Source organism: Prunus avium, chromosome 1 (genome assembly GCF_965620075.1).
Source record: "Prunus avium chromosome 1, drPruAviu1.hap1.1, whole genome shotgun sequence".
Lineage (NCBI taxonomy): Eukaryota > Viridiplantae > Streptophyta > Magnoliopsida > Rosales > Rosaceae > Prunus > Prunus avium.
Genome location: NC_142284.1, coordinates 6,635,293 through 6,657,762, shown reverse-complemented (window position 1 = coordinate 6,657,762; position 22,470 = coordinate 6,635,293). Strand labels below are relative to the sequence as shown.

The 22,470-nt window shown below is 39.5% G+C and overlaps 1 long non-coding RNA gene and 1 pseudogene across 26 annotated transcripts; one reads left to right on the top strand and one right to left on the bottom strand.

Moving 5' to 3' along the window:
* Positions 1-84: 84 nt before the first annotated feature.
* On the bottom strand, positions 85-6,812 carry LOC110753460 (uncharacterized). Of its 26 annotated transcripts, XR_015832921.1 has the most exons (9): positions 6,655-6,812; positions 6,147-6,294; positions 5,799-5,912; positions 4,172-4,921; positions 3,004-3,069; positions 2,810-2,840; positions 2,063-2,681; positions 805-1,270; positions 85-513 (listed from the first exon to the last, which is right to left on the bottom strand). It is a non-coding gene; the product is annotated as an uncharacterized LOC110753460 (long non-coding RNA). The 26 variants fall into 26 exon arrangements; XR_015832923.1 differs by having other exon boundaries at positions 2,063-2,206; positions 2,405-2,469; positions 2,541-4,921; XR_015832926.1 differs by having other exon boundaries at positions 2,063-2,190; positions 2,405-2,469; positions 2,541-4,921.
* Positions 6,813-14,199: 7,387 nt separating this feature from the next.
* Positions 14,200-16,325, top strand: LOC110753451 (glutathione transferase GST 23-like; annotated as a pseudogene).
* The last annotated feature ends 6,145 nt before the right edge of the window (positions 16,326-22,470 follow it).

Sequence of the window (22,470 nt, the reverse complement as noted above, 5' to 3'; positions counted from 1 at the left end):
ATGTACTGATCATCACATCACATCTCTCACCCTAGATAAAATGATATTAACACAATGGAAGGTAATGCTCTTCCATAAACACAATTGAAGAAGAAAATGGCATTTCATTGATTAGTTATCATATTTACAGTCACATACTTATATACAACCAAGTGATCCTTTAACTAGACCAACAGAATTATTGCTCATCAATACATAATCCTCTTAACTTTAACTATAAATACAATTGAAAATATATTTAAAACTATATCCACAGTGCTCTTCTATTATTATGTTTCCTTCCGATATCCTTCTCTTCCAGTGAGCCGGCAGACTTGCTTCCTTCTGCTGCTGGCAGCTTCCTCTCAGAAATGATACTGCATGTATGGTTTGCCTAGATGAAGGGAAATCGATTTTGTGCAAATATATCCTTTGACTCGTAGCATGTTCCACCTAATCTGGATGATTATGAAGGATATGTATCATTCAACTTTTTAATGGCAGGGAGTTGCCAAAGGTGATTATGTCTGTAGCCTAGAAAAAGGAAACAGAACAAGAACAAGAGATCTAATGAGATTCGCGGATTTAAAAATAAATAAAAAATTAAGACTAGGGCATTTCTCTTTTGACAGCTTCCACCATGTTTTTGCAGGATTTGGTTGTTCATGGATTTTGGGATAGATTTTGAGAACCAAATTCTTACTTGCAAGCTAAATAATTAAAAACAATTAGTAAAACAAGGATCATAAAACCTTGAAAGTACAATGTTATAAATTCAAGAGAGTTGGTAGATAAATGAAAATTGAATGATAAGCAAATACATACCTAGGCTCTGGTAAATCATTGATTCGATGTTTTGGAAAAGGGAAAGGCAAGCGCTTCAATATGAGCATCATTGTCCCCTTCATCTTGGCCTTCAGCCACCTCACAAAATTCACCATTTTCTCTCTGTATTTCGTATTGAACCCTAAAACTTAATCTGTAATCAGACGAATAGAAAGGACTGGTTTGGTTACATGATACACTGTCTCAGAGTCTTTATCAGGTGATCCTTATAGATGAGGAATTTTGGGTTCAAAGGATCCTCAAACAAGAGACGAATAGAAGGGAGAGATTTTTTAGAGCACTGTACATTCAAGGAAATCTTCACTCTCAGAAGGCAGGCCCAATTCCTGATGGCTGGAAGTTGAAGAGTGAAGTCCAAAAGGACGGATCTAAAACCTCGTGCTACTGGTATCCAGCAACTGGTCAGCACTTTTTCACCTATGAACCTGATATTAGGAGCAGTGACCTGATAAATAAACACATTAAAAAGTTAGAATATTCTGAAAATTAAATTAGTGATATAAACCTAGCTACAAAAATCAGAGGTGTAAACACTGAAACTGAAAATGTTCTATAGCAACCAGAGCATTAAAAGTATTTCAAGGATTTAAAGCTGACATTAATTATATGACATCTACAGCTCAAGTTTGATAATGAGCTCGAACCCTCAGAGTTATTGAGTTAGAAAATTAAGATTTATTTCATCACAACCTGGTCCTTAATTGAACTAAACCTTTATATTTGCAAACAAAACCAATTTGATATCACTTGTATTCAAAATATTCTATATAAATACAAAAGACTAATTTTCTTTTTGTAGAAAGAAAGAAATTAAATAATATATATATCAAAGCCTACCGATAAAAGTTGACATTTTGGAAGCAGAAAATCAAGAAAGAAATTAAAAATAATTGGGTCTATTCAAGATTGACCCAAGCAAGATGTACCCCAAGAAAGATACTTTTTAGCATATTAAAAGCATCAGGACACTACAAAAAATAGACCCAATTGGGACTCTTTTTCGGAATCAGATATATAGGCAGTCCAATTAACCACAGTTGGCAGCAGCATTAGATTTTTCTTCTCTGAATCCTAAGAAAGCTTCTGTGCTCAGAGGCTAAGGTTTCATAAAACAGAAACGGGACTTCAACCATACATATGAGAGTAAATTATGATAAATTGGAACCATGCTAAAAAAAATAGGGTACAACTAAAAATGATCATGAAGCCTAAAGAGGGTAAATTTACTGAGGTATACCTCTCTGGTAAATCAAGGATTCAATGTTTTCCAACCCTATCCAGGTCAGGCTCAGTAACAGCTCCCTCATCCTCTTCATCTTGGCCTTCGCACGTCTCACAAACTTTTACCATTTGCTCTCCCTATTTCTGTCTCAGTGGAACCCTAAAATTTAATCAGTAATGAGAGGACCAAAGAGGAGGGGAGAAGTTTGTGCGCATATCTCAGTCTCAATATGGTCAGTTTTATAGATGAAAAGGAGGGTTGTAAAAAAATTGGCTCATTTGAAATCAGGGACTGGTATTAGGGTTCTGAAATCAGATATGGGATGTTGTCTGCAGGTTTGGTAAGTAATGTTGTTACCTTAAAAAGAATAAAGAGAGGTTGCCAGGTGCAGGGTATGCTTCATTTCAAATTGGCAAGTAAATCTGTAAAATCTGGAAATTGAATTTCAAGCAGCTGTAAGTAAATTCTGCAAAAAATGATGTTATAAACATACTCTTGGTCTTGTAATCTTGTTTTTGGACATTAGAGCATCTCCAATGGGCTCTCTAAATGAAATCAATCCATGTAAGAAAGATATTATAGATGACTGGTTACAGGAAGGATTGAAGTTTTTTCTTTTTGGGGTTTCCAATACCTGATAAAAAAAATATTGACATCAATTCATGAAACAGCCATAAAATCACACAATAGATTTCAAAGCAAGTTCCGCAGAGGCATTTGAATGGGAAGACATGCACCCACAAGTCATTCTAATGGCCATACCAGTTAATGAGCAGCAACCATATACTAACACCTGCAAGGCATTCCAATACACATATATTATATATACCAACACCAAAAACCATTCAGTTGGCGAAATTCCACTTTATATATTGGAAGGAACATCCATGCACCTTCATAAATGTATAAGCATATTGCATCTCATCCTTGTTCGTACTTGGTTTTGGACAACTTACATTACCAATTGCTTGCAAAACAAACCCAATGAATAAACTCAACTTTTGCCATGCAGCCGCCTCCAACTAAAATGAAAACCAATCATCCAGTAAAAATGAAGGTTAAAATTCTCAAATAGTTCAGTGTACATAACGATCATACAGATGATGAGTAATTTAGTAATGATCAATTCCATGATGCAAAATTTTCTTGTACCAAACAGAGCTCTAAAATTTAAGAGTTCCATAAAAAGTACGTAGGATTTTCTCAGAGGGAGAAAACAGTTCCCCCGTTGATACTCTTCACCCAAGTGCTCTGAGTTGCAAGAGGTCCAAAACGTATACAGTTCCAAAAATAATTCTGTGCTAAACCTATGATCATAACGAGAATAATTTCTCAACAAATTGCACCTAATTGACAATAAACCATAACAATCACATTGGGAAGAGACTACTTATCCAATTTAATTTGTATAAAATACCATCACGAGATCAATAAATCAATCAATTATCCAAAGCTTAATGTATCTCTACACGAGACTTCCACATAGTACTCAACACACAAGATGGCTAGTGACACAAATACACATGCTTTGTGAAGCAGATTCAGATATATAACTGATATTGATCAATACCTTAAGGGACAAAATTAAATACCCCTTTGTGCACGCATTTATGAAAAGAAAACTACAATTCGGGCTTATATGAACATAATTGATCCGTTTTCCATGCAGGAGGTACATTGAAACGCTGCAACAAAAAAGTTATTTTACTTACAACAGCCACTGAACATTGTTAGATTCGTTTTCTGTTGATACTAAAACAAGACTATTTCCAAAAACACACAAGACTGTTGCCAAGCCTATCTCGTAAAGAATAAATGCAGCATAGAAACACCAAACCCTAGTGACTTATCATTCAATAAAAAACAGACTTTGGTACAAAGCCTAAGGTACCTATTCTTAGAGGCAAACAGTACGTACTATGCCTAAATTGGCACTAAGCTTAAATTTTGTTTCTTTTTTTTAAAGAATTTCATGCTTTGAAAGCAAATAGGGATTGGAAGTGAACCGAAAGCTGGAGAGAGTCCACTGGTTTAGATTAAGACAATAATTCGTAGCTGCCACAGTTCCAAATATTTTGGATCAATACACCCCAAAAAGAAGTAAAGCTGATGTAATATACTTACAAGGAAGGAGGCTTTCTATGTATGTGTTAAGTCCGCCATACACATGTTGAAACAGATCTTCATTCATCAAATTCATCCCAAGTTTGGACTGTTCTGAAAGGAAGGATAACTGGCAAATGGTACACAGAGAGATCTTATGAGAGGGAAAATGCACTGTGATTGTTGAGGGGAAAAAAAGAGAGAGAAAGAATCAACAATCAGCATGAAAAAGAAAGGCCTTCATTGATTTATCATCAAATTTACAATCACATAATTATATAAACCAAGAGAGCCTTGAGCTCAACAGATTTATACCCCGTCAATAACCCATCCTTTTAAACAAGTATCATTACAATTGGATCTTGTTTACAACTTTATCAAGAATGCCCTCCAGTTGAGATGTTTGCTTCTCTTCAAGTGAGTTGGCAGGCAATGCCCTTAGCCTGAGTTAGGAAATGTGAATGAGTGCAAATGGCTGGCAGGGAGACATGAACGCTACCATACTAACCCCATGACAATAGCCACAGACAAAAATGGGAATGCATGCATTTAGGATTTGCATATACGAAGGGGACTTGATTTGCTGTGAGATATATATCATTGGACTCCAACCACGTTCTACCTAAAATTAAGGGTACGGTTCTACATGACCTGTTAGCAGGCCATTAAGTTCTCTGCCAATAGGTCTATTGAGTAAGCCAATGCAGTTGCACTGGCTTCACAGCTTCTTCTCCTAGCTCTGCTTATCATCAGCTCCTGCAATCAATATGACTGAAATTGAATTAAAATACAAAATACTCTATATACCGAAACATCAAATGTAGTCCGAAGATCTAGAGCTGAATCTATATGATGACAGTAGTTGATAGGTCCAAGTTGGAATATTCTCCATTCCCCTGTTGATTCTTTTAAACCGGGGACTGAGTTGCAAGAGGTATAAAGTTCCAAAAGGAAGTCTGTACTACAACTACCATCATAAGTATCACCATCTAGAAATACAATGAGAATGATTGGTTGAGTATTACCATCAAATAGACATTATACTAAAAATCACATTGAGAAGATTTACTTAATCCAATTTTACTTGTATAAAATATGAGCATGAGATAAAAAATTATACATTAATGAATATTCCAAAGCTTAATGTGTCTCTACATAAGTCCTCCATACAATATTCAGTACAAGATGACTAGTGACACAATTGCACATGCTTTGTGAAGCAGATTCATATATATAACTCATGTTTATCAATAAATTTAAAAATCCCAAACCTTAAGGGAGAATATTAAATAACTCTTATTGTTTGCATTCTTGAAAAAGGAAATATAACCTGTGCTAATACGAAATAATTGATGCATTTTCATGCGGAAGGTATATTAAATTGCTACAACAAAAAAGGCATTTTAATAACAAGCACTGAACGCTGCTAAATTCCGTTTTCTGTTGAGATTAAAACAAGTGGTGGGAATATTAAATCTATTAACTATTAATTCTTAGACGCGTACAGAGTACGTACTATGGCTAAATTGACACTAAGCATGCTTATAAAGCAAGTTTGAAGCATTGGAAATGAACTTAGACTTTGAGAGATCATCCACTTGGTTCAGAGATTAAGGCACACAAATAAAAAGAAGCCATATATACTTACAAGGAAGAAGGCTTTCTGCATAAATTAAGTCCACAAGAGAAGGCTTTCTACAAGTCCACAAGAGAAAGTTTTTCAAACAGATCTTTGATCAAGTTCGTCCCAAATTGGTCTATTCTGCGAGAAAGGAGAGAGGTGAAAGGTGAATGTTAAATAAGGAAATCTTATAAGCATGTTCCCTCTCTTCAATTGTTGCAAAAAAGAAGATGTACAATGTGCATGAAGAAAAATGGCCTTTCATATCTATTATCAGATTTACAATCACATAATTATATACAACCAAGTGAGCCTTTAAGAGCTGAACAGATTTAGAGCTCAACTAACTATAAATACATGAATCATGTTTACAACCATATCAACAATGCCCTCCTGCTAAGATTTTATATCTTCAAGTCAGCTGGCAGACTCCCTTCCTTCTTCTGCTCAAATAAGTAGCTAGCTTCCCCTCAGCCCGTGCTATTAGGAAATGTGGGAACATGTGGATTCGGAGGTATCTTTCCTGTATTTCAAGAATTGTCCCATTAATGCCTCGATGCCTTTGAAAGTTTAGGGTTAGAAGGACCCTAAAACAGAGAGGAAGTAGAAAGGAGATATTTCTGAGAGCATTGTTGAAGGAAAGAATCATTTTCAAATATGGCAGATAAGCATTCGGAAGCCCCAATTCCTGATGGCTGGTTTCTGAAAATTCTTTGCTGAGATTGAAGGCTGTCTCCAAAAAATGGCTTTTGTTGATTCAAGACAACCACTTTTCCCAACATATTCTCAAAGGGGATGTTAATTTCTCACAGTTTGAGTCGGAAAACATTTTGTAAGTTCAGGAGAATTGGTGGATAAATGAAAATAAGATAAGGAAATATACCTCTTCTGGTAGATCATCGATTCGATAATTTTGAACTCTAGCTAGGTCAGGCTTTCCAATACCAGCACCATCATCGTCTTCATCTTGGCATTCAGAAGCCTCACAAACTTTCACCATTCTCTCTCTCTGTGTCTTGGTTTTTTTCTAATTTTATTTAAAAATTAGTATGGCCGCGCGGCTATACTCGTTTTCTCATAATTTTACAAAAGCCATATAGCCCCGCTGCTTTACTACTTTTGACACGCGGTGCCTAGGCGATAGCCGGGTCTTTTTTAAATATATATAAATAGTATAGCCGGGCGGCTGTACCCCCTTTTTAACTGTTTTTTAAATAGTACAGCCGAGCGGCTATACGCGGTTTTGTTAATGTTTCTGAGAAATAGTATAGCCCCACGGCTATACTCTGTTTTTTCCCTAATTTTTTTAAAAATAGTACCATTTTGTAAGAAACATTAATAAAACCGTGTATAGCAGCACAGCGATACTATTTTTCTAAAAAATACAAAACCCAGTATAGCCGGGCGGCTATACTGTTTAAAAAAAATTAGAAAACTGATGATAGCCGTATGGCTATACTATTTTGTATGAAACATTAATAAAACTGAGTATCGCCGACCGGCTATACTATTTTTTAAAAGAAATCAGAAAAAACCGAATATAGCCGGTCGGCTATACTTCAAAAAAAAGAAAAAAGGAGGACACGCCTTGCGTTTAGGAGCGCACGTGTGAAGATAAGTACAGCCGTGCGGCTATACTATTTAAAAAAAAATTAAAATACCGAGTATAGCCGCACGGCGATACCCTTTAAGCAGCATAATATGGATGTCTCTTTTTTAATTTTGTTAATTAGTAGTTATGTTTTAGTTATTATTTACTTAGTGACTAATTAGTATTTAAATATTTTATGAAATAAAAAAATAGAAAAATTTAATTACTATTTATACTAAACTCATGAAGTTAATTAAAATATTTAATACTGATTATACACTAAATTAATAATAAATAAAATTTAATTATTAATTTAACTAATTAAATAACACAAAAGATATTATTTAATTACTAAAAATAATTAACTAACCTAAACATACTAAGTATATATATATATATATATATATATTTTAAAGAAATCTCTCCCGACAAAAGTTCGTTGGCACATATGACGAAATTTATATATATATTAAAATATTTCATTACTATTTACTATTTATGAAATAATAAAAATAGAAAAACCGATGATAAGATTTGAGTCAGCTAATAAAAATTAAATTTCCATATCGATGAAGCCACTATGTTCAAACTCAAAAGTCATACACTAATGACAGAGACTTTACGAAAAGGAAAATGGTTAAAATTAGTTAGATAAACCTTCATGATTTCAAAATAGCTATTTGAATTCAACCCCTTTATATAGTTTTGTTTTTGTTGATGCTCAAAATGGTTGGGCCATTATTGAGTCCAACTTAGTGATGAGGTGTGATGGATGATGGGTGAAGGTTTGGACCTTCTGCGTGTATGTGAGGACTTAGCCAGTTTATGAATATACAAAAGACAAGATATATGTGGTTCACCCTTAATGAATGGGCTACGTCCACAGAGAAGATGTTCTCATTATGATATTGTTTACATTTGTACAAGGGGATTAGACCCAAAGATAAATGGAAGAAGGCCTAGGGTCTAAGGTACAAAGTTTGGAGTCTGGAGCCCAGGGGTCAAGTCCCCGGGTCTGGAGACCCAGGACTCGAAGGCCAAACTAACAGGAGAGTCCTGAAGAGGAAGCCCAGCTCAGTTTCGGATCCCCCCTTAAGTGGAGAGTGGTATGCTTTTATAGGTGAGAGGGAGCCTTCACTTCTTGTAGTTTTCCGATGTGGGACTCCTTTTGCTTTGCTTCTAGTTTCTTCTAGTTGCTTGGTCAGTTATGGTGTCAACAGTAGTCCCCCAAGTTCGCGAGTAAGAAGGTACTTCTTGCTTGGGGATTTGTAATTTTAAGTGCACTGGCCGAGCAACACCGTAGTTTGTCTTCCAAGTCGTATAGTGCACTATCTCCAGTCCCCCAAGTCCCCGAGTAAGAAGGACTTTGGAGGGAGAGAAGTTGCAACAAAAACTGAAGTGGTTTGCAAGTCTCAAAAAATAAAAAATAATTTCTCTTTTTTTTTTTTTTTTTTTTTTTTTGTGGCTAGGTCAGCCAAGTAGGCACCTCCCCCCAATTTCCTTCTGCATGCTGCCTACCGTTCGGCAGGTGCAAAAAAATTTTTTTTTTTTTTTTTTTTTTTTTTTTGGTGGCTAAGTCAGCCAAGTAGGCACCTCCCCCCAATTTCCTTCTGCATGCTGCCTACCGTTCGGCAGGTAAAATTTTTTTTTTTTTTTTTTTTTTTGGTGGCTAAGTCAGCCAAGTAGGCACCTCCCCCTAATTTCCTTCTGCATGCTGCCTACCGTTCGGCAGGTGCAATTTTTTTTTTTTGTTTTTTTTGATGGCTGGGTCAGCCAAGTGCTCCCTCACTTCCCAAACTCCTTCTGCATGTTGCCTACCGTTCGGCAGGTGCAAAAATATTTTTATTTTTATTTATTTATTTATTTATTTTTTTTGTTGTGGCTAAGTCAGCCAAGTAGCTAGCCAAGTGAGCACTTCCAAATTCCTTCTGCATGTTGCCTACCGTTCGGCAGGTGCAAAAATAATTTTATTTTATTTTTTTTTTTTTTTTTGTTGTGGCTAAGTCAGCCAAGTAGCTAGCCAAGTGAGCACTTCCAAATTCCTTCTGCATGTTGCCTACCGTTCGGCAGGTGCAAAAATAATTTTTTTTTTTTTTTTTTTTTTTTTTTGTTGTGGCTAAGTCAGCCAAGTAGCTAGCCAAGTGAGCACTTCCAAATTCCTTCTGCATGTTGCCTACCGTTCGGCAGGTGCAAAATTTTATTATTATTATTATTATTATTATTATTATTATTTTTTTTTTTTTTGGTGGCTGGGTCAGCCATTTGCTTCGGTAAAGGAGCAAAGCTTGAGGGTTTAGCTTCCTTGCCGAACGGTAGGGAGCGTGGAGAGAAAAATAGTCCCACACGGGCTTGGCTTTTGAGGCTTCGGCATGGAATTGGGGCCAACATCAAGAGCTGGCCTCTTAATGTTTCAACAGGAGAGCCGGGCATTTTAGGAAGAGCCGGGTCATGTGGGTTTAGCCTGGGCATTTAGCAAGGGCTGGGCCGCAATGGTGTTGGCAAGGAGTCTAGTTATAGTTTGGGCTGGCATGAGTGTCCAGAGGCTGGGAGTTTTGGAATTTGGAAGGAGGCTAGGCTTCGCAAGGAGCTAAGCTGCATATTTGGCTAGGCCTGAGTGTTGGGCTAGGCGGGGGACCAAGGTGCCGATCAGTAAGGGCCATCTATGGCTTTTATTGAGCCTGTTTTGCTCAAGATAGGGCTAGGCAAGGGCTAGGCCTAAGTACTCAGCTTGGCCTTAGGAGTTTGTTTTGGAGCTGAGCCTTCGGAAGGGGGCTAGGTCCCTTGGATACTGACATAATGTTGGAGTTGGGATGGCGAAGGCGATACAAAGCTTTGCATGTTGCAAGGTAATGTTCCTAGGCTCGGGGTGCCGAATGTGGGCTTAGGCATGGGGGGTGCTGAAGGCATGTTGCAAGAGATGGGTTTAGGCACGGGGGTGCCGAAGGCAAAGGGGATGCTAAAGGCACAAGGGTGCCGAAGGCAGAGTGGTTTGCCAAACGCACAAGCTCGCATGTCACAAGGCATTGTGCCTAGGCACGGGGGTGCCGAAGGTGAGCTTAGGCATGGGGGCGCCGAAGGTGGGCTTAGGCACGGGGGTGCCAAAGGTGGGCTTAGGCACGGGGGTGCCAAAGGTGGGCTTAGGCAAAGGGGTGCCGAAGGTGAAGCTAGGCACGAGGGTGCCGAAGGCAAATGAGATGCCAAAGGTGACACAAAGCTTGCATGTGGCAAGGCAATGTGCCTAGGCACGGGGGTGCCGAAGGTGAGCTTAGGCATGGGGGCGCCGAGGGTGAGCTTAGGCACAGGGGTGCCAAAGGTGGGCTTAGGCAAAGGGGTGCCGAAGGTGAGCTTAGGCATGAGGGCGCCGAGGGTGAGCTTAGGCACAGGGGTGCCAAAGGTGGGCTTAGGCAAAGGGGTGCCGAAGGTGAGCTTAGGCAAAGGGATGCCAAAGCTTGGATGTTGCAAAGCATGGAGGTGCCAAAGGTGGGCCTAGGCACGGGGGTGCCGAAGGCGAAACAAGCTTGCATGTGGCAAGGGGAAGAGCTAGGCACGAGGATGCCGAAGGCACAAGACTTGCATGTCGCAATATAAAATGCCGAAGGGCATGGGGTGCCGAAGGTGCCAAGCTTGCATGTCGCAAGAGGAAGTGGCTAGGCACGAGGGTGCCGAAGGCATGAGACTTGCTTGTCGCAATATAAAATGCCGGAGGGCATGGGGTGCCGAAGGTGCCAAGCTTGCATGTCGCAAGAGGAAGTGGCTAGGCACGAGGATGCCGAAGGCATGAGACTTGCTTGTTGCAATATAAAATGCCGGAGGGCATGGGGTGCCGAAGGGGCCAAGCTTGCATGTCGCAAGAGGAAGTGGCTAGGCACGAGGGTGCCGAAGGCATAAGACTTGCTTGTCGCAATAATGCCGGAGGGCATGGGGTGCCGAAGGTGCTAAGCTTGCATGTGGCAAGGCATGGAGGTGCCAAAGGTAGGCTTAGGCACGGGGGCGCCGAAGGTGAGCTCAGGTACGGGGGTACCGAAGGTGAGCTTGGGCACTAGGGTGCCAAAGGTGGGCTTAGGCACGGGGTGCCGGAGGTGAGCTTAGGCACGGGGTGCCGAAGGGGAGCTTAGGCACTGGGGTACCAAATGTGAGCTTAGGCACGGGGGTGCCAAAGGTGGGCTTAGGCACGGGGGTGCCAAAGGTGGGCTTAGGCACGGGGGTGCCAATGGTGGGCTTAGGCACGGGGGTGCCGAAGGGGAGCTTAGGTACGGGGGTGCCAAAGGTGAGCTTAGGCACTAAGGTGCCAAAGGTGAGCTTGGGCACTGGGGGTGCCGAAGGTGGGCTTAGGCAAGAAGATGCCGAAGGTGAGCTTAGGCACGGGGGTGCCAAAGGTGAAGCTAGGCACGGGGGTGCCGAAGGCAAATGAGATGCCAAAGGTGACACAAAGCTTGCATGGGGCAAGGCAATGTGCATGGGCACGAGGGTGCCGAAGAGAAGGAATGCATATGTGCAAATTTTATTATTATTTTAAGAAATTTGGGTACCTTGTGGATATTTGAGCTTGTGGCATGTCCTTGGAGCTGGGCCTTCAGAGCTTCGGCAAGGGCTTGTCCTTCGGCAGGAAGAATGAGGGGCTTGATCCCGCGAGTTTCCAAGTTCTTGGTAGGTGGGCCTCATGAGCTGGGCTTTGGCAAAGGCCTGGGGTTTGTGCTATGTGGAGCTGGGCTTCAGCGGGGGCTGGGGGCTTCCAGATTTGGAAAGGGTGTCTTGGGGGGCACTTTACGAGCTGGGTCCATGGGGGTCCGAGTGTTCGTTTAGTAGAAAGGCCAAGGTGGCGCGAAGGTGTGTTTGAAACTTCAGCAATGGAGTTTTATGCCATGTTGGGCTTGAGCAATGGCCTTGGGGCCGGGTTCCAAAGCTGGGCTTCGGCAAGCCTCCTTGACCCAGGTGGTGGCTAGGGTTTTGAGGGTAGATTCGGATTTTTAGAGGCTGGGTCCTTCCGTTTTTGAAACGTAGCTGGGGCCTTTTTGTAGCTGGGCCCTTGTGCTTTTATAGCTAGGGTTTTTATACCTTCGGTAAGGGAGTCCAAAGATTGGAGATAAGGGCCAGGGTTTGGGGAGAGGAGGTGCAAGTCCCCTATTAGCTTAAGACATGTCGTCACCTTTTAGCTTGAGGGGCTGGGTCAGCCAAAAATTGATAAGTCACTCCTTCACCTTCTGCATGCTCCCTGCCGTTCGGCAGGGAAGCTAGGCTCCAAAATATATTCGGAGCTGGGTCCGTAGTTCAGCTCGGAGGAGGTGCCGACCGGCAAGAGATATTCGAAGGTATTTTGGTGAGGGGCTGATCTGTCTTCGGCGAAAAGTGGGTCTAAGTGCCTAGTTTTTGCATCGAGTTGGAGCTGGGTCCGTGGTGTCGTTCATCATTTGTTCGTGGAGGGGGGTTCATCCAATCTAGGACCGTCTAGGGTCTGGGTCCTTGACTGACGGCAAGGAAGTGATTGGAGCCTTTCGATCCTTCTGAAGTGTGGGCAAAGTTTTTAGCTGGTCCTTCAAGGCGTTCGCGATTTCTCTTGGCTTCAATTGGTGCCGTGAGGTTTCAACTGCTTTTGCCAGAGCTGGGGTGTCTTTGGCAAGAGCTTTTGAAAGATAGATAGATGGCTGCAAGGGTTTTTGCAAGGAGAAGACTCAAGTTCGTTCAGCAAGCTCCGACTGATAGACCTTCGGAGCTAAGGCTGGGGTCTCTTGTACTGTTGTAAGGAACCTGGGTCAGCCAAGCAAGGGTGTCGTGACCATGGCAAGGGTATGGTGGGGTGCCGAAGGCAGCGCACGCCGAATGATGGAGCTTGTGGGACAAGCTCAAGTCCCCATATTTTTACTCTTCAAAGAAGTGTCGGTCGGTACTTTGAACTGAGATGTTGGGTTGGCCCTGCAAGCCATGCAAAGTATAGCCACACTGATTGGCTTTTTCTTAAAATATCATCTTCTGCAATTTGTTGACCTGGCATTCAAGGTGGCTCCAGTAAGGCATTGCCTAACGGCAGCCTAGGTGATGTTGATTGTATGGGTGCCGAAGAGCACTGGAGAAGGGGAGAACGACAGAAGCCTTTTGTGTCAATTCCCACAGACGGCGCCAAACTGTTGATGCTCAAAATGGTTGGGCCATTATTGAGTCCAACTTAGTGATGAGGTGTGATGGATGATGGGTGAAGGTTTGGACCTTCTGCGTGTATGTGAGGACTTAGCCAGTTTATGAATATACAAAAGACAAGATATATGTGGTTCACCCTTAATGAATGGGCTACGTCCACAGAGAAGATGTTCTCATTATGATATTGTTTACATTTGTACAAGGGGATTAGACCCAAAGATAAATGGAAGAAGGCCTAGGGTCTAAGGTACAAAGTTTGGAGTCTGGAGCCCAGGGGTCAAGTCCCCGGGTCTGGAGACCCAGGACTCGAAGGCCAAACTAACAGGAGAGTCCTGAAGAGGAAGCCCAGCTCAGTTTCGGATCCCCCCTTAAGTGGAGAGTGGTATGCTTTTATAGGTGAGAGGGAGCCTTCACTTCTTGTAGTTTTCCGATGTGGGACTCCTTTTGCTTTGCTTCTAGTTTCTTCTAGTTGCTTGGTCAGTTATGGTGTCAACAGTTTTTTTTTTTTTAGTCAAACAAATCCTTTATAGTATGTTTAATCCAATTTGTAAAGCGTACTGGCAAAGCCATTGAACCTACTTGTCTTTTTTTATTTTATTTTATTTTATGCTCTTTATATTTTTCTTTTGCTAAAACATATCCATACGTAAAATGCTTTGGTGAGTCAAAGAAGTTAGATCACACACATTGTTTTCTCTCTCAAACATGGCTGAGGTGAAGCTACATGGAGTATGGAACAGTCCATTTAGTTGCAGGGTGATATGGGCTTTGAAGTTAAAAGGCATCCCACATGATTACATAGAAGAAGATCTTCCCAACAAAAAAAGTCCTGAGCTCCTCAAATACAACCCAGTTCACAAGAAAATCCCGGTGCTCGTTCATGGCGGGAGGCCAATCTGTGAGTCCATGATCATCATCGAATACATAGAAGAAACATGGCCACATAAGTACCCCTTCCTACTGACCCGTATGAGAGAGCCATGGCTCGGTTTTGGGTTAAATATTTCGAAGAAAAGGTACATATATATATTCACATTGAATATCTATATCGATTCACCTTTTGACCCTTCAATTAAACCAAAAATTGTATCTCTTTGTCTTTGGCTAAGTGAAGGAATTGGTTGATATATAAGCTCGTGGATTATAGGTAACTTCTTTTACATGTTATATTCGTCAAATTGTGGATAATTATTGCACGTTCTAGACATGATTCCACATAATTAATCAGTGGCGGAATTAGCTTTCAAGGAGATAATATACATTTTTGCCATATTTCCCCAGCAATTGCATAAGTTTATTGTAAATTTAAGGGCTTCTTAAATCTAGGTCCAAAACGATTAGCTGTTATTGGGTCTAGTCCTCGCGTTTTTTGTTTTAGATATATGTCCTTTGACATTTATTACTTTTTTGTTGTGTCAATTTTACCCTTTAAGGTAAATAAGGAAAACACATTGAAAATCTAAATTTAATGCATTATTTCCTTGTAATTGAATTCCAGAATTTGAATTTTGAATTTTTTTCCTTGATAATATTCCTAATATATAGATAAAATACAATTTAATCAATAAAAAATAAAGACTCACATATTATACCAATCGATCAGACAAGCACCCACATTAAATTATGTACCTGACATACAAGTAAATAATATTAATACATATAGGTATATATGTACCTGCCTTACATGTAAGTGTTTTTTTCTTGAGTTTTCTTAAGCAATTTTTTCTGGAGCTTTATATTTACATACATACGTACATGTCTTCCATGTAATAGTGTTTTTTTTTTTTCCCAAAGAAATTTTGTATGGATTTTTATCTCAGTTGAGTTTAAAGATCCATACCAAGATATTATATGAGTTCAATTAGCTGGGCTAGAGGTAATTTATAGATTTAATTACCTGGACAAGAGGTAATTTATGGGTTTAATTACCTGCATACTGCATACGAGGTGTATGCATAGGTACCTTACCTATTGTTAAGGTATGAAGTTTTTATGAAATCTTATTACAAATTTTGATGTCGGTATACCTTGGGAAAATTTTAGAATTCAATAAATAGATTTGCAATTAAATTCAAATAAAATATGATAATTAATATCCTACAAATCAATAACTTACCAGTTTTACGAATTCATAATTTACCTTATTTATGTTTTAGGTGCATAACTGGAACAAAAAATAAAAAATAAAAAAATGTAAATATCAATAAATTGAAAAAGGCATGTAATCTTATGTGGCACAAAAGTCAAAGGACTTGGATCAACAACAATTTCTGCGTGGATTGCACCCAAAATCTCTCCTCATAATTGGACTTATGCCAAATTTTCTATAAATTTAATATGAAATGTTGGAGTTTGAGGGTTAAAGTGTGGCTCCGCCCTTGCACATAATCGATGTTTCAGACTGACAATAATAAGCGATATTAAATTTTTGATCAAATATATATAATAACTGCCTCAATTAATTCTGGTAGGGTCCCGCAATTTGGATGGTCTCCCAAACCACTGGCGACGAGCAGGTGAAGTTCAAGAAAGAGAGCTTGGAGATTCTGCAAACCATCGACGACCATGCTGGTACTCTTGGAAAGAAGAAATTTTTTGGAGGAGACAACATTGGAATTTTGGACATAGCCTTGGGATGCATTGCTCATTGGACTGAAGTCATTGAAGACGTGGCTGGGGTGAAGCTATTTGAAGCCCATGCATTCCCTTACTTGCATGCTTGGACTCAGAACTTCAAAGAAGTGCCTGCAATCAAAGAAAACCTTCCTGATCGTGATAAAATGCTGGTCCTCTTTAAGCGTGGCAGGGAAAAATTGCTGGCGTCTCAGTGAGACTTGCAAAAGATTTCTGTGTGCTCCAACTTGTTTTGGTTCCTTGTGTTTTATGAAGGTTTATATTATCTTCAACTCGGGGACAAGAAAGGGTCGGCAGCTCCTTGTTTAATTTCCTATTTCTGGGTTTCTAGTATGAATAAAAGAATCATAATATATTTTGTTTTTAAATTTAACAGTTTCTTGATAAAACAATACACTGGTTTGTTGGATATACCACAAAGTTAAATAAAAACGCAACAACTTCCACCAGTACATTTTAGTATTTGTTTTTAGAATGGAAAGTATCAGAAAGAATTTAAATTCTCATTTCCCAATATTGCTTGTATAAATAAAATAACTGAAGAAATAACTCTAGCCCAATGGGCTAAAGTGGTATTTTAGCCCTAAACCCTAAAACGATATGACAAAATTGTATATTTAAACAGTATAGCCGATCGGCTGTACTTTCTAAATACATTCGAATAATTTAACAGTATCGCCGTTTGGCTATACTCTTTAACTATTAATATATTCGAATATTTTAAGAGTCTAGCCGAACGGCTATACTCTTGAAATATTTTCAAGACGAACACGAAGCTTGCACTCGCAGAGGACGGAGCTCGCAGATGCAGTCACAGCCATGTCGCTTCTCTATCAACTCAAGCTTCGATTTGTTTTCTTCCGTTTCAGCACCGAGAAAAGACCCAAACCGCCTAGGAGGCCCGCCCAGCCGCCTAGCGCCCGCCTAGCCGCCTAGCCGCCCGCCTAGGCCGATTTTTGGAACACTGCGATTGACTGAAAGTCTGAAACCCGAAATTGAAAAAGTTTAGCTGAAAATTTGAGCTTGAGATTGTGAAGCCGAAGCAGTGAAGCACAAGTCAGGTCCATAGAAGAAGAGATCATGAGACTCTTAATTCATCTAATTCCATTCCTCTCCCTGTTTCCCGCCTTATTCTCTTCTCATGGAGTTTCTATGGTCTTGCCTATAACAAGGTTCGGTTTTTAGGCCCCAATCTCAAATTCTGACTATTTCTTTCTGGTTCGGTTGAACAATAGATTGATTGGTTTGGTACTTCTTGCATGAAACTTGATAAATCTTTATTCATTCAATATTCATCCATTGATGGTTCTTCTTGGTTGGACTGCTTTTCATTCTTCGGATATTGCATTTCTGTTATAGATTTTGACATTTGATCTTGAATTCCATACTTCTGTTAAACCCAGGTACATCATTTGCAGAAGATCCATCATTTGCAGTCTGTTTTGTTCACTCTTAAGGTTTGTTTCCCGTTTCAGCTTCAAGTCTTCAGCTTTCAAGTCTTCAGCTTTCAAGTATATGCTAAATTTTGATGCAAGTATATAATATTTGGTTGCATTTGTATGTCACAAAGAGACTCATTGGCTACTGATGAGAGGCTTAGTGCTCCCTCAAGTTAATGCATTTGTATGTCACAGAGAGACTCATTGGATATCCCACACTCGTAGTAGTAGTTCAGAACTTCAGATAGGTTGATATATAGTCAATATAATATTCTGACCATCTGTGAACTGTCACTGGAATTTAAGTCCCGTCAGCACTGATAGCATCAAGTCTTTTCGACAATTGACCTATTTTGCTTTTTGCAAAATATAATCTCACATTAACTCAACAAATCTGATGTTTTGCAGTTCATAAACAACCTTTCTGATGACCCTCTGCTGAAGATGCTTGGGCCTAACTTCAGATCCTATTTCTCTCGAGATTTTCATCAGTTCTAGAGTCTTTGCAGAATTTAAAAGGTCTCACCATGAGGTATGTATCAAAAGTCCTTTCTTAATTGGTCTGTAACCGCTGTTGGAAAAGGAAAATATTCTTCAATGTTCTTAGGAGGACACTGAGGCCACTCCTGTGATACATCTTTATAGTTTTTTGCCATTAAGTCTGCCATTGTTTACATTTGCGTATCTCTTTAATTTTATAGAATGGTTTACAAATTTTGGTGGCTGGTTTTCTAATTTTCAAGAACTCTGAAGGCACATGTAACTATATCACTTCAATCTTGAAGATGTTGAGCCACAAATCTTCACAAAACTTATACATGTAATGGATTGTCTCTTCCTACCTCCAAAATTATTAGTTGTAACTTGTAAAACACTGAGAATTACATGACAGATGCTTGTATTACCCTAAATAATCTCGTTTAGCAGGTTTTCTTACCATGAATGCATATGTTATATTGTTGAGGACTGCACCATTATGTACAATCAGGACCGCCTAGGCCAATTTTCTTTATGCAGTTACAACATGAAAGACGAAAGGTGATAATTTTGCTAACCTCAGGGACCATTTGCGATAAAAAGCCAAAATTATATGACAAAATTGTATATTTAATATATTCGAATATTTTAATAATATAGCCAAGCGACTATAGCTATACTCTTTAAATATATTCGAATATTTTAACAGTATAGCCGCGCAACTATACTGTTTAAATATATGGTTCTGGACTTCCAATTGTGGTTGGTGTCTGGTATTATCTTGTAAACTCTACAGTTAATCCATACACCATTATGCTTATTCTTGCAATCAAATTATGTCTCCTGTGCATAATCCTCTCTTAAATGATGACATAACAAAAGAAAAAAGGGGCATTTGGATATCTGCAAGGCAGTTTTTTGTACTTAAAATGAGTTTTTGGCTTCTTTTTTCCCATTTCAAAAGTACAGTCTTTGGTCTTCTTGATGAGAAAATGATTAGCAATTTGACCATTAATTACCATTTGATTTGAGAGCATCTCTAGGAGACTCTACTCTCTCATCCCTAGCTATTTTAGTGAAAAAGAAGGGAAAACAACGCTGTTGTGCGGAAGCGTCAACCAAATATGAGTGAAAAAATAAACAACAACTGGCAGGAGATAAATGGAACACAAAACAACACCAACAAGAGCACCAAGATTTATACTGGTTCGGCAATGCCTACATCCAGTTTGGAGACGACGGAGTAATTCACTATAATCAAAGAGAGTATACAAAGTGTTTATCACTCAAGAAAACCCAAAGCCCCACTCACTCTCACAACAATTGAAGAGAAAACAATGATACAAAGCAAAGAACAATTAGAGAGAAATGTTTCTCTCTTTGGCAAGATGCCTTTCTTGCTATTTTTCTCTTCTACTCAACACTTGGTGGGATGCTTCAAATGGAACCATTTGCTTCCAATTTATAGCCAAAAATGCAAGAGTGTGAATGCAAGCTTCAACTATTCATTTGTTGGCTACCAAACTTACCAATGGATGGCTACCAAACAATCCACCCTTTTTGACTTCATAGTAAGCCAACATTTACTCACATGGGCAACTAACTTTGACTCACATGGGCAACTCCAAAATTCTTCTACATTTGAGCCAACTTTCAACAATCTCCACCTTGGCTCAACATGTAACAACCTCTCATAGTAACACTCCCAATGGTCGTCTCCCAATCCCCCAAGGGGCAATCAACAAATTTTATTAATTCCAATCAAGTCTAAGCAATGCTTAAACTTGAACAACGAAACTGGCTTCGTCAACATATCAGCAGGATTGTCGGCGGTCCCAATCTTCTCAAGAAGAATATCTCCCTCTTCAACAATCTCACGTACAAAATGGAATCGTACGTCAATGTGTTTCGTACGTGCATGATGAACTTGATTCTTTGCTAAATAAATAGCACTCTGACTGTCACAATGAACATCCACATGGTCCTGTTGAACCCCCAAGTCATCAAGCAACCCTTGAAGCCAGATGGCTTCCTTTATAGCTTCTGTTACTGCCATGTATTCCGCCTAAGTAGTCGATAAAGCAACTGTAGATTGCAGAATCGACCTCCAACTCACTGGACCTCCAGCAATTGTGAATACAAAACCTGTAGTGGACCTACGCTTGTCCAAATCACCTGCGTAATCTGAATCCACATATCCAACAACACATTGACCAGAATCTTTATTCTGCTGAAACAATAAACCAACATCCACAGTACCCAGAATATACCGTAGAATCCATTTCACAGCTTGCCAATGCCCTTTTCCTGGATTATGCATATATCTACTAACAATACTAACAGCTTGTGAAATATCAGGCCTAGTACACACCATAGCATACATCAAACTACCAACAGCACTTGCATATGGAATTTGAGTCATGTAATGACTCTCCTCATCAGTTTTAGGAGACATGGAAGCACTAAGTTTGAAATGAGGGGCAAGAGGTGTACTAACCGGTTTTGAATTTTCATTCATCCCGAATCGCTGTAGTACCTTCTTCAAGTACTGCTTCTGACACAGACTAATTGTTGTGTAGATACAGCTGCACCAAAATGGATTCAGTTGCATCCTCAACTTGTGATACTCGCAAGTGCACGAGCCGTTCGGTAGTATAGCGTATGTAAGTGCGAGATCGATCCCACGAGGATTGGTGATTGAATGATTCAATTCATTTTCCCTACACAAAACAGAAATGAAAAAGAAGGGAAATAAATAAAACAAGGAAGAAAGAAAATAACTAACTCAAGCAGATAAGTTCCCAAGTTCAATTAGATTAACGGATTGATTCTAGCTAATGTATGATTAAGCCATGGTGTGTGGTCATAACCTTGTGTTCCTAATTCCCTAATTTGATCATTTGTTGTCTAACCTAAAATTAAGCATTAGGAACCCATTAAGCATAGAAGAACAATTTAAACAACCAAGCATGTATCTAATCCCTGTTGTCGAATGTCCATACATACTCTTCCTATTCATAGTTCAATTCGAATTAAAGCATGGTGTATACTCTTAATTCAAACCAAGATAGCTAACATGCAAGCCTTAATGGTGATCAATCATTCAAACTAGCATATTAACTTATAAGCATAATGAATAAGAACATGAACCATAATTGAAACTTGGAAACTAATCAAACTTGAGACTAAAGAAAAGAATTTACATAATGAAAAGTAAAGTGGAACTAAGAAAAACTTAAGGAAAATTTCAACACAAAAGATTTCATTACAACAATTGAAAACTAGAAAGAGAAACTAAGAGAATTTGAGGGAGAGAAGGGAAGGGAGCTCTAGAGAAGTGTTTGAGAGCTCCCCCCCTTGGGGTGTGTTTACAAGCTTGGGAAACCTCACTATATATAGGCCTAAGGAAGCTGAAAATCTGAATTAAGTATGGCTAATGCATACAACACTTTGTTTTATAAAATCTGAAATGGTTGATGCACTTCACTAATGCATACAACACTTCCATTATAAAATCTGAAATGGTTGATGCACTTCACTAATAAGTCCCACCAGCAGCCCTAGCTCATCTTCATGTCACCATGACCAAGCTTCCAACCAGAAATAATAGCTCATCCTGAGGTCAGCATGACCAGCAACTTCAAGGGCTTACGAATTGGGCTTCCCTTAAGCAAATTAAGACTTTAAGCACTCAAACTTGAAGTTCAGAATGTCTTCTTTCCAGCCATATATCATTTGGGTCAATCCAAGGTCGGAGGAGGAAGTTAAGGCCAAAACAAATTGCTAACTCATTTTGCGCGCTGATAAAATCCATCCTGAGCATGGCTCTGTGTTTGCTAGGTAACAGACTCCACAATTATCCAATGAGGCTGAATTTCGGATATGTTATAGTATACACCCATTGGAACAACTTTCATGAAGAATGTGGCCTCATCCGAGCTATGTAGGTTGCTGAAACAAAGCTTGCAATATGACCTACGAAACTGGGCTGGCAGGGGACTGTAGCCAAAATTGAGTTTGTCTTTAAGCTCTTCATCCATTCATCCAAATTAGGCCCTAACATGCATGGATTGCATCATTTACTATCCAAAGCCCTCATTATTACCTAAAGCTCAATGAACTGAAAGATAAACACAAAAAGGATTAAAAGCACAAGTTTAACTCAAAAACATAACCAAATCATAAGCTAGAAGGGTACAAAATGATATACAATTATGAACCGATCAAATACCCCCAAACCTAGATTTTGCTAGTCCTCGAGCAAAACAAAAGGAAAACAAAGATAAAAACAAACAAGAAGTTAACTAGACCACTTTCGTAGGTAACTCGATTGCATTGAGCATATGCAACAAGCCTTTAAACCTCTAGGCATCCCTAGTAGGAGGAGTTGTGTCTCCTGAGGGTTTAACAGATACGATACCCACAA